The sequence below is a fragment of the Grampus griseus genome, assembly GCF_964374135.1.
Source record: "Grampus griseus genome assembly, chromosome: 8".
Classification (NCBI taxonomy): domain Eukaryota; kingdom Metazoa; phylum Chordata; class Mammalia; order Artiodactyla; family Delphinidae; genus Grampus; species Grampus griseus.
Genome location: NC_139002.1, coordinates 4459476 through 4472283, shown reverse-complemented (window position 1 = coordinate 4472283; position 12808 = coordinate 4459476).

Genomic DNA, 12808 nt, shown 5'->3' with positions numbered 1-12808 from the left:
AGATCTGTTTACCCAGAATCACCTCCTCACTCCTCGAGGCAGAGACAACCCTCTAGACTCACCCCCCAGGTTGGGCTTGGGCCAGGGCCAGGGCCACATGCGCTGGCGCTGTGGATGCTGCGCTGGGTGGACGCAGCTGCTCTGGGGACACACCCATCCCAGAGAGACGCCTGGAGGAGCCCAGCCTCTCACTCAGCTCCTCATTCCCAATCCACCTGTTGGGTAAGTCGCTCCTCCACCAAGAGAGGGGACGTGGGGGAGAGGAATGTATTCCCTCAGCACCTTCCCAAGGTGGAGTTTCTGTTTGTGGGCCCAGAGGACAGAACCGAGGGAGAGAGGGTGTTAGGCAGGGTCTTATAATTAACACAAAGCATTTCTTACTGATCTGAGCAGAAATGACGACTGGGACGTACTGAGCATTACTGTGAATCCTGCTGGGTGGGAAAATGACATTATGGTCATTTTAGAAAAAATGTTGTTTTATTTAATTTTTATTAGAGTATAATTGATTTACAATGTTGTGTTATGTTAGTTTCAGGTGTACAGCAAAGTGAATCAGTTATACATATACATATAGCCACTCTTTTTTTTTTTTTTTCAATTCTTTTCCCATATAGGCCATTACAGAGGATTGAGTAGAGTTCCCTGTGCAATACAGCAGGTTCTTATTACTTATCTATTTTATATACAGTAGTGTGTAGATGTCAATCCCAGTCTCCTAATTTGTCCCTCCACCGCCCCCCCTTATCCCCTGGTAACCGTCAGTTTGTTTTCTACATCTGTGACTCTACTTCTGTTTTGTAAATAAGTTCATTTGTACCCCTTTTTTTTTAGATTCCACATATAAGCGATATCATATGATATTTGTCTTTCTCTGTCTGACTTACTTCACTCAGTATGACAATCTCTAGGTCCATCCACATTGCTGTAATGGCATTATTTTGCTCTTTTTTATGGCTAAGTAATATTCCATTGCATATATGTACCACATCTTTATCCAGTCCTGTGTTGATGGACATTTAGGTTGCTTCCATGTCCTGTTCCATGTTCCACTATTGTAAATAGTGCTGCAATGAACATTGGGGTGTATGTATTTTTGAATTAGAGTTTTCTCCAGATATATGCCCAGGAATGGGATTTCTGGGTCATATGGTAGTTCTGTTTTTAGTCTTTTAAGGCACCTCCATACTGTTCTCCATAGTGGCTGTATCAATTTACATTCCCCCCAACAGTGTAGGAGGGTTCCCTTGTCTCCACACCCTATCAGTTAGAAATGCACATTGAGATATGTACGGGTGGAACAATATGGTATCTTAGATTTATTTTAAAATACTTCAGCCAAAACCAAAAACAAAATAAGAGGTGAGGGGAGGAGCAGAAATGGGTGAAATAATCAGCTAAATATTGATAACACAGGGGTCCATTATGCTATTCCCTTCGATTTTCTGAATGCTTGAAACGTTCCACAACAAAGTTTTATATGAAAGGATATTGGGGAAATCAGGGAATCTCTGAGTTGTCTACCAAACCAGGATGGGAGGTAAGGCATCCAGGAGTGACACCCCAAGCCATCCACAGGAGGGTGACCGACAGAGGCAGCCTCTGGGTCCCCCACTACTGCCGGGTCCAGGAACCAGATGCAGCGGTAACCTCCGTCCTCTGCAGCCAGAATGGAGCTTCTTCGGACGACCGGCTTCTAGAGCAAAGTCTGGAGCAGGAGCGGGATTGGCTGAGCCTGGGTCACCAGGCCCCCACGTCCTGCCCTGACCGGGGCGGTGAGCATTGGGCAGCTGCACTTCTCTGGTGGGAGGTGGGCTCTGCCTCGTCCAGTGCAGGAAGGGGAATCCATCTTTAAAAAGAAGGGTTAATTTCCACGGCGAAGAGGAAATGGTTCTCCCACCCTTTGAAACGCATTTCCATTTCCACTAGGTTTTCACTGTAGCCTCTGCAGCATTAGCTCTTGCGCCGTTCTCCTCATTTTACAAGTATTTTCATAGCCGTTTTCCTATAATTCTAGTAATACTGTGTTTGTCGTTTACATGGTGTTCTCACACTCATTCTCCACAACAACCGTGTGAGTCAGAGTCCTCCCATGTTACAGATAAGACGCACCCAAGTCCCCAGGGCTTTGAGGAGGTGACCTCAGACTTCAAAACCGAGAGTCCCACCCTGAGACCAGCCTGTGTCATTTCCACTGCGATGCAACCAAACTTATGGCTATGACTTTGGGCCAGGTTTTGAGCACATATTCTTCTTTATCTCAATCTAATCGAGAGCCAAAAAGGCATAGATTTTTGTCCTCCTTCGGTAACTTTTTGGGACAGTTTTTCTCAATCCTTTGAGGCTTGTCACAAGCAAACACAAGAATACCAAAAATTCTATGAGCAGTTAGAATTTCAGAGAGAGCTGTAAACTTGCTATCGCTTCTAGGCAACATCGAAGAATACCCGTTTTAAGATCCCTGTCGATCAGTTGGCGGCTCCCATAGAAGCCCGATGAGTTAATTGTCAAAGAATCTGAAGTATGAAATAGGTTTAAAGGCGATTTTAAACCTGGAAAATAGATTGGTGGTGCGGGACACTGTTGGACCCCAAATACCGAAAATCAACTGAGATGCTCGCCTGCGATTCCCTGCAGCCTCCCCGAGGAGTGTTTACACAGGGCACCTGGAAAGGGACGGAGCTCTGCAAAGTGTCAGGGAGGGGCTGGTGCTCTGCATGCAAAGAACTGGCCTCAGCACATTCCAAGGGAAAAAGTGGAGAAAAAGTATGACGCGATGTCAAAAGAAGGTACGGGCCCAGCAAGCTCTCCCCTGCTGCTTAATACAGGAAATATTTCCCAAACATCTCGGCTAATCCTGCACCGATACAATGAGAAATGAGCCCGTCTGGCAGCCAAGCAGTTATTAAACAAGGACAAGAAAATATTCCCGCCCATAGCAACGGAGCCAAAGATAACAGCGGGGAATAGTGAAGCTGCAGAGAAAAGGCAGATACAAAACATTCAATCCTGGGAGCCCCCCAAGGCGACTGACGTGTGAGAAAAAGAAAGGGCCGCGTTATGCCCAAGAAGCTAAGCAATGCTCCCGTGCCCTGTGGGCACGCTCCCTTCCCTTGTAAACCCCAGGACGTCACGTATGGCCAGGATCCACGGGAACTTGGCCTCAGGAAAGAGAGAGATAGGCGGTAGAAATGACAGGCAGGACTGAACCGGGGCCACACCTTGAGGCTTTCAGAGCTGGTAGCTGGCCTGTTGATGCAGCAGACATGGAAGGCAGGAAGATGCAGGCTGCGTTCTCATGGGCAGGAACACGGGGTCCACAAACACTGTGGGTGGTGCGAACTTCACGTAGCAGAGGGAGACTTGCTTTCCAATAAATACTCCTCTTCAATGCCCCTTTCTTATCAAAGCGCTCACTTTCCCAGTGTTCTTCCAAGCTCTCTGTTCAAGGTGGGAGGGAACTCCTCCTGGGTAGACAATCTCTCACCGACACCTTGTGGCTACATCCAAGGGGAGCTGTTCCATTTGTCTTTAATGAAGAGGCTGAGTTCCTGCTTCGGGCTTCGGAGGCAGCAGTAGCAGCTAGTGAGACGTGGAGCCGGGGGGCGGCGGAGGAGGCAGGATGAAGTGGAAAAGTACTACTACTTCACAGCTGTACTACTGTAAGTAACAGTAAGTACTGTAAGTACTGTCAATAACGGTAGTGCAGCTGTGAAGCAGTAGTACTTTTACTACTTTAAAAGTACTTATGTGTTTTGTCACTGCGACAAACATGTTGGAGAATCTTGGAATTTTATGGCTGAATGAATTTTTAGAAATCATCCAGTGGGCTTGTTTTACAGAAGGGAAACTGAGGCTGAGAGTTTGAAATTGTTTGTTCAGGAGGAGCCTGGCCCTGTCCTCCCGGCTTCTGGGTCAGGGCACCGTTCACGGTATCATTCTACCTAGTCCCCTCCTTCAACTGAGAAATACATAAACTAGACTCATATTATTTTAGGGTCCTTTTAGGAAGAAAATGAAAAATCTTCCCTGTCTTGGCGACCTCCCCACAAATTGTTAGCTTCATTGGTCCACAGCAAAATTATCCAAGTTCCTTTAAGTCATCCTTGCAATGTTTTTAAATTTTAAGAAATTAAGCCCCTGTAATTCTATATGGAGGTGAACTGTGTACCGGCAACACCAGTTCCAGATCCACCCACTCTCTTCCCCTATGGGCAGACTCCCTTCCCAGTACATCTGTCTCCTACAGAGGGGCTGTCCATATGATGAGAAAACCACAGGCTGAAGAGTACAAAGTTATCTCAACAGTTAGTTCTTTGCTCTAGACCACGGATGACTGCCCTCACACACCTTGAGTGCCCCCTGCTCTCCAGAGACTGAACTGACCTACTTTGGCACCACGTGAAGGTCACACCTGGGTCTCCGACACACACGGTGAGGAATGCAGCCTCGGGAGTCAGAGAGCTCTCAACTGTGCAAATGACACACCCTCTTTGGGCCTCAGTTTCCTCATCTGTAAAACAAGGGTCAAAATAGTGGCTCCCGGGACTTCCCTGGTGGTGCAGTGATTAAGAATCTGCCTGCCAGTGCAGGGGACATGGGTTCGAGCCCTGGTCCGGGAAGATCCCACATGTCGCAGAGCAACTAAGCCCGTGCACCACAACTACTGAGCCCGCGCGCCTAGAGCCCGTGCTCCGCAACAAGAGAAGCCACCGCAGTGAGAAGCCCGCGCACCGCAACGAAGAGTAGCCCCCGCTCGCTGCAACTAGAGAAAGCCTGCGCGCAGCAACGAAGACCCGGCACAGCCAAGAATAAATAAATTAATTATTTTTTTGAAAAAGTGCCTCCCGCAAGGGTGATGAAGGGCCAATGCAGATGTAATGAGAGAGTCCATTTAAAAGAGGGCTTGGCAGAGAAAAATTGCTAACTATCATTATTTCTGTGACTATTGAACTCAAAAAAATGTAAGGAAAAAAATGGGGATATTAGATTTCTGCCAACAGCCTGGTCCATTTATTTTTAAGAGCATTGGCTTATCTCCAGATTTCAAGTTGCTGGGGACAATTTTACAAACTTTTAATCAGTTGCTTTCTCTGCAACTCCAATTTCAATCTTGTGTGCACGGAAAGGGGTGGTGCAGGTATGCTGAGACTATGGTTCTCCCTTACCTAAGGGCTACGGGCACCCAGATGTCTCCTCTCATCAGTATTGATGTATAATCTCTTGACCCTTCTTAAATATGTTTAGCTAAGACCTCCTTTAACGTTTTCAAAAGGAACACACACACACACACAAATATAGAAACAATTGAGCAAAAGTAGTTTTGCCAGAGCTTAAAAAGTACCCCATCCTTACCTTGTTGTCCTTGATACGACCTGGACAGTCAACAACTTCGAACTCATGGCAGGTTTGGGTTGGCCCAGCTGCCAAGTTGGGCAAGAATTCGATTCCTCCTGGAACTTTCTCCACAGCCCTTTTTCCAGCTGAGGGCTGGTGTCCATCTCCTCTGGACCCTCCCTCTAGGTCCCACCCTGTTCTGGTCCCTTAAGTGAGAGGGACCCTTTGTGTCTGTCTCTGGGCTTTGAGCCAGCCTTCCCTCTAACGTCTCTCCTGGAGTTTTCCGTGGTTCCAGATTCCACCTTTGCTTTTGATCCTTTCCTCTCTGCCTGCTCTATTTCTGTGCAATTTTTATTTGGCTGAAGCACGTCCACCCGCCAGAAATGAACACTTGTTCTCCCCTTCTCAAAGGCTTCCGGTCTTCATCCATCATCGAACATAGCAGTAGGCTCTGGCCTCTGTGACAGCCACAGCCTGCCTTACATCTCCTCCTTTCAGACCTTGACTTCCCTTTACCACCACCCATTAGGTTCTCCTTCCCTGTGATCTAATTTGTTGTGAGCAAATATACTGGGACCTGATTTGCTGGACAGAAATGATGGACAGCTCCTTTTCTCAATGACTGATCAAATCTTTTCTGCTTCGCTTTTTCGGCTCTACCCCCTTCCTCAAATTCCCTTTGTTGACTCATTCCTCTGGAGGCTTTAAGAATCTTCTGAAATTCTGACATAAGTTAATAGAATTGAGCACATTATGCACCTACTGTATCTTCCACATATAGCAGATGGAAAAAGACATCATTTCCACCTAAAGAGTATGAGGCTTATTCCTTGTCACTTGGTTGAACAAGGATTTATTTACTCCTTGGGTACTTGCTGAGGTGATGGATGGGAAGTGTCACTGCCTTAGGTAACCCAATCAGTTACCTGCTGCCAGTTGTCACCAGTTTGCTGAAAGAGCAATAAAGCAAGGCCCCGATACCGTTCAGGTCACAGCATATTGTAGAAAATAGTAATTGTATTATTACCAAAGAGATCCAGATAACGTTAGCCCCTGGGGGGCTCTGCCTTCTCCAGGCCTCACACGGTTGCCCTGAGAGCGGAGGGAATTATTATCTCAGCTCATCCTAACGCATGTTGCTCAGGCTCAGGCCCAGGAGTGGGGAAGCTCGGCTCGAGGTTTCCAGTGGGAGTACCTTAATTGTGTATTTACACCACTGCCCATCAAACCTTCTCCATCCAATCTCCCTGCTCCAAGTCCGAAGGAAGTCTTGGCAGATCCCTTTGCTCTCCCAGGTACTTTCAGGCATAGTCTCATTTTCCATCTAATTAAAAAATATAGGACTTCCCTGGTGGCCCAGTGGTTAAGACTCCGTGCTTCCACTACAGGGCACATGGGTTCGATCCTTGGTTGGGGAAATAAGATCCCACATGCTGTGCGCGCGGCCAAAAAAAAAAAGATAAAATAAAAAATATATATATATAATCTCTTACCCATTTCGAAGCTTCTCCCCTTGCCCACAGAAGGCTCAGAACCTGCAGCAGGCTGCTGGGCTGTCTTTGTGCCCTGCTCCACCTTCCTTCCGATGAGTTTGGGTGGAAAGAAAGGAAGAGATGAGGGTGGCCTTGCCTGGTGCTGTTGACACTGGGGTTGGTGCACGCTGTGTGGCAGACACCCCAGTGCTGACTTTCTGCTGGGACACCACTGCACCCCGCCCCCCCCACACACCCTTTCCTCTGGGTCACCTCACCCTGGAAGGCAGCCGCTCTTTAACTGACCCCTCAGTGCTGACCCCTCAGCCAAAGGGAAAGCTCAGTCAGGCTGCATCACTATTGGCGGACACGGAGCTGCTTCCCCTGCAATTCCTTGCCTGTGTCTTTGCATCACAGGAGGCACCAGCCCACCTCCCACCTTCGGGCTTCCCACATGACAGGGAGACACCAGTCTTCGGATCCAGAGACAAAGGATAAGTTCTTCCAAAATCCCTCCAGGCGTCCCTCCAGCCCCTGGTAGCCCTGGGGCTGTGTTTCCCATTCAAAGCCCCTCAGCAGACCAGCAGCCCACCCCATCCATATGTCAGGAGAAAGAGGAGAAAATGAATATGGAGGCAGGTTGCTGATAAGACTGGTGGGGAGTTTTTTGTTTCTTTCAGTTTTAAGAATTAAACCAAGCTTTCACTTTTGTGAACCATCAGCAGTACTTACTGCAGCCTGCAATGAATATTCATTAAAGTCTGTCCTTGAAGAAGCGGCATTGCTGCCCAAGTCTGTTTTGAATCCAGTACAGCTCTCTGTGCTGTTTCTGCAGCACCAAAGTCCTCATGTAACACCTTTCTCAGAGTCCAGGTTAGGCTTTTTACTACTACTCGTGCCCTGGATGCTGTAACCTGTCTTTTAACACATCATCAGAGACCCTTGAGATTCTCAAATGATTACGTTTCAAATGTGAGAATTGTAATGCCTTCCAGGAAAAAGATGTTTTTCTTAGCCATACTCAGCAAATTCCACGCAATATATTGAATGATCTGCATGAAAATGTTTGGGCGGTGCATTTCCTCAGAGGGCAGGCCGCCACATTCCTTACCTATGAATAAAGCTCTCTAGGTGGCACAAAGAGGTAATGCCCAGACTGAAATCTCCTGAGGCCAAGTTTTCTCCAGTTGATACTCCCCTCACAGCTGCTACTACCCTGTGGAATGGGTGCCCGCTCTTAGCACAGCAGAACCAGGGCTAGAGTCCAGGGCATTAGAGGAGCGGCACTGTCACACTCTCCTTGGAACTCCTGCAGTGGCAATATTTTGTAAATGTTACAGAGCCAGTCATTCCGAATATACAGAGATGGGAAAAAAACAGTAAGCAGGAAATAAAAACAAACAGAACAACAACAAGAAAAAGAAAAAATAACAAACAAAAAACCCAATCTCCTCACCCCAACACCCAGAACTGGGAGCAAATCCTTTCACCAAACGTACTGTTGGTGACGTCAGAGAGGAATGTCCTACCAGAGGCTGTTAAAAGCATTTAGAAGGTCCTATAAATGGAATCATACCGTATGTAAACTTTTTTCTTTTTTTTAATGGCCACACTGCGCAGCTTGTGGGACCTTAGTCATGGTGGACATCGGATCCAGTTATTCCCATTGGATGAGGCTCACGAAACTGAAGTTCTGCATTTGATGTTGCAGCTTAAGGAGTTAGGAAGGGCTTTTATCTTACAGTTTGATTGGTCGGATGAAACATGGATCAAAAGGTGGTCCATGGGGAGCGAGCTGGAAATGCCAGACTTGCCTTGGTTTAATGTGGAAGAATGGATGCAGTGGCTTAGGGAGATAGAAATGTTAGATAGATTTGTCATTTAAGACCCACTCACCCCCCCTTGAGAGTCCAGAAGACATACTTTCACCACTATTATGAGGGATAAATGTGTGACCAGAGCCCTGGCATCCTTGGAGAGCTCTGTGATTGCTCTTCTCTGAAGGGCTGACCTCAGAGTAGAAACTGCAGCCACTGAGTTGTCCTTATTCTATTACGAATACTTGTTTGTGTGTGTGTGTTACATGATATGGAAGATGTATCATAGTGTTGGTGTATTATTAATATTACATCATAGTATTTAAGTTGCAGGACATCAAGGAGAAGAGTAAACAGCACCCAAGGACCTTACATCCTCTTCTGGGGAAACAGTTAGTGCATTTTCAGTTCTAGGCAGGATCGCTGTATCATATTAGATGGAAGGGTGATCTTGTTATTGTCTTCATTTGGAGCTTAGTTATGGCTTAAAGAGATGTGTGTGAGAGTCAGGTTGACAAGGGGTGGTCTTGTGATGGTTAATATTATGTGTTAACTTGGCTGGGCCACAATGCCCAAATATCTGATCAAACACTACACTGGGTGTTTCTGGGAGTGTGGTGTTGGAGAGAGTAACATTTACATTGGTGGACTTCGGGTAAAACAGATTGTCCTTCATCATGTGGGTGGACCTCATCCCATGAGGTGAAGGCCTGATGTTTTCGACTATTTGTCCTCCCCAAAATACGTATGTTGAGGCCCTAGCCTCCAATGTGATGGTCTTAAGAGGTGGGGCCTTTGGTAGGTAATTAGGTTTAGATAATCCCATGATGAGATTTGTAAGAAGAGAGACACCGGGGCTTGCTTTCTTCCGCAAATGAGGACACAGCAAGTATACAGTCATCTGTAAGCCAGGAAGAGGGTCCTCACCCTCATGCTAGCACGCTGATCTCAGACTTCCTAGCCTCTAGAACTGTGAGAAAGAAAAGCTTGTTTTTTAAGCCACCCCATCTATGGTATTTTGTTGTAGCAGCTGAGCAGACACCTGACTAGAACAAAAGACTGACCTCCCCTGAGCAAGAAGGAATTCTGCCAGCAGACGGCATTTGGACTTGAAACTTGTGTGGGTGTCCAGCTTCTAGACTACCCTGAAGATATTGGATATGCCAGCCTCCATAATCACGCGTGCCAACTCCTCAAAGTAAACCCCTCTGTGTATACACACCCTATTGGCTCTGTTTTTCTGGAGAACTCTGACTAATGTAGTCACTCTGGAAAACCGTTTGGTGATTTCTTAAAAAGTTAAACATTCACCTTTCACATGACTTAGTCATTCCACTTACCTAAGAGAAATAAGCACACGTTCATACAAGGACTTGTATGTGGGTGCTTATAGCATCTTTATTTCTAGTACCTCCAAAACAGAAACCTCTCAAAATGTTCATTAATAGGTGAATTGATAAACTGTGGTACATCCATATAATGGAGTCGTAATTAGCAATAGGAAGGAAGAAATACTGATACACACAACATGATAAATCTCAAATAATTGTGCTGCATGAGTTCTTTTACATAAAATGTAAGAATGCAAGCCTGTCCATAGGGTCCGAAAGCAGTTCAGTGGTTGCCAGGAGATGGGAGTGGGGATGGAGGTTCTGAAGGAGCATGAGGAAACTGTTGGAAGTGATGGATGTGTTCATTATCGTGATTGTGGCAGTGGTTTCACACATGTCAAAAACCATCAAATTGTACACTTTAAACGTGCAGTTTATTGCACGTCAGTTACACCCCAATAAAGCCGTAAGTGCCCCCCGAACAACAACGACAGCAAAGCAGATGCAGACCATACCTTTCTGGTACTCACTGTCTGTGGGATAAAAATCGCTAGTATTTACAGAGCTCTTCATATGTGCCCTGAGCCTCTATATGTTATTTCTTTCAGCATTATTATTTCCTTTTAATAGAGGAGAGAAGTGAGCTTGGAGAGGTTAAATAACTTGCCCACCTTCTCTAACTTCACCTCTCTATCCAGAAATGTCAGTCCAGAGCCACTGACTATGGACTCTGACTCCACAGCCGTTCTCATGTGGGGCTGAGTATAGGGGAGAGCAAAGAGGGGCGACGGGGGCAAAAATGAGCCTGGGACAGAAACACAGCCTGGCGTGCCAAACTCGGGAGCAAAACCTTTATCCTTCAATTCCATGCATCAAGTCAAGGGTTGCTGTCCATCAGCCAGGTAAGATGAGAATCAGCAAAGAATGGATTGAGATGAAAGGAAGGATAAAAGAATGGGGATAAGAAAGGGATGGAGAGAAGGGAGGGAGGAAGGAAGGCGCAAGCCAGCTCATATCCTCAAGGAATTTAAATTATAATTTAAACATAAAAAAGCACACTTCTTGAAGGGCTGGGGACAGTGGGCAGAGATACACAATCTGGAGGCCCAAGGCCTTGACGGACGCGGCTGACGAGGGGTGGGTGGCTGTGAGGCTCAACTGCTCACACTCCTACCGAAGAAAATTCATGTTCTTCGGTACCCACGTCCGAAGGGCAGTTGGGGAAATTCACGCTAGTTTTACAGGAATCAGGAATGACCTCTAACACTGGAAGATGATGGATAAAGTGGGAGGACAGAGGGGGATTCAGTCAATGTTTCTTGGAATTTCCTTGGAAATGCTGAAGATACCTTAGGAGGAAGCCTTGTGGACGTTGAGATCATAGCATTATTACCATTCAGAGTACAGATGCTTACCCACAATGGATAATTCCAATGACCTAGAGGGAAATTACTCACATTGGGACAATACAGAGAGACTATCTCAATTATAGCATTTTATAACTATTATCAGTTATAAATGTATTTAACTTATTGGAAATGTAATAGTATGGCTCCCCAAAACGTAATTTCTTTTCTTTCAAAAACACAAATATGGTTATTTTTCTGAAGACACCAAGAGATGCATTCTGAGTCATGGACTTAAGACAGTCTGTTATGGACTAAAAGTTTGTCCGCACCCCAGATTCATGTGCTGAGGCTCTAACTTCCAATGTGATGGTATTGAGAGGTGGGGCTTTGGGGAGGTAATTAGGTCATGAGGATGGGGCCCTCATATGGGGTTAGTGCCCTTATAAGGAGAGACACCAGAGATTCCTCTCTCTCTCCACCAGGTGAAGACATAGTGAAAATGCAGCTGTCTGTAGGCCAGGAAGAGAGCTCTCACCAGGAAGTGAATCAGCTGGATCCTTGATCTGGGACTTCCAGCCTCCAGAACTGTGAGAAAATAAGTGTCTGTTGTTTAAGTCCCCCAGTTGTGGTATTTTTGTAATGGCAGCCCCAGCAGATGAAGACACAAGATTACTGCAATTCATTCTTTTAATAAAGCAAATGGAATCTCTTCAAACATCTTAGCTCAACCTACCTGCATAGGAGACAAAGTGACAGGAAGAGAATCTCTAACATACCTGTGACTTTAGGTGAAGCTTCACGTTTGTGGCTTTTAATCGACTCAGCTATAAAATGAGGGGCTGAATTCACATGCCCTTAGCCCATCTGGTTCCTGGGGAATCGGTCAGACTGCCCTTCTGTTTACTGTTGGTTGAGTTGTTATGACCTCTACTTCTTCTCAGCCTTAAGGGGTGACAAAGAGACAGGACGATTTCAGTTTTCTATTTCTGGAGGGTTCTCATCTATCTTCAAGTTTTATGTGATTTCTTACCTTTAAGAACAGATTTTCCTGGGACTTCCCTGGCGGTCCAGTGGTTAAGACTCCATGCTGCACTTCCACTGCAGGGGGTGTGGGTTCGATCCCTGGTTGGGGAACTAAGATCCCGCATGCCATGCAGCGTGGCCAAAAAAAATTTTTTTCCTAAGGTTGAAGCTGATGGAAATAGGTTCCTGCAGCTTTGGAGCAATCATGAACGGTTAATATGTGAAGTGCCTTAGGGAAAGTTTAGCTGCCAGACAACTAGTTCTAAGTTCTTGAAGAGCTAATGCACTAGGGCTAGTTCAGTGACACCTGCTGTCTCTGCTGTGACTTAGAGCTGTTTGTGGTGAGGTGTGCCAGCAACAGGTGTGGAGGCCTCACCTGTCATCAAAGGTAAGTGGGCAAGGCCAACTAGGCCATGCGAAATTGTTCGTGTGTATGGTTGTTCCAGCTCCCCTTTGAATGGCTGTCTGGGGAAGGGCTA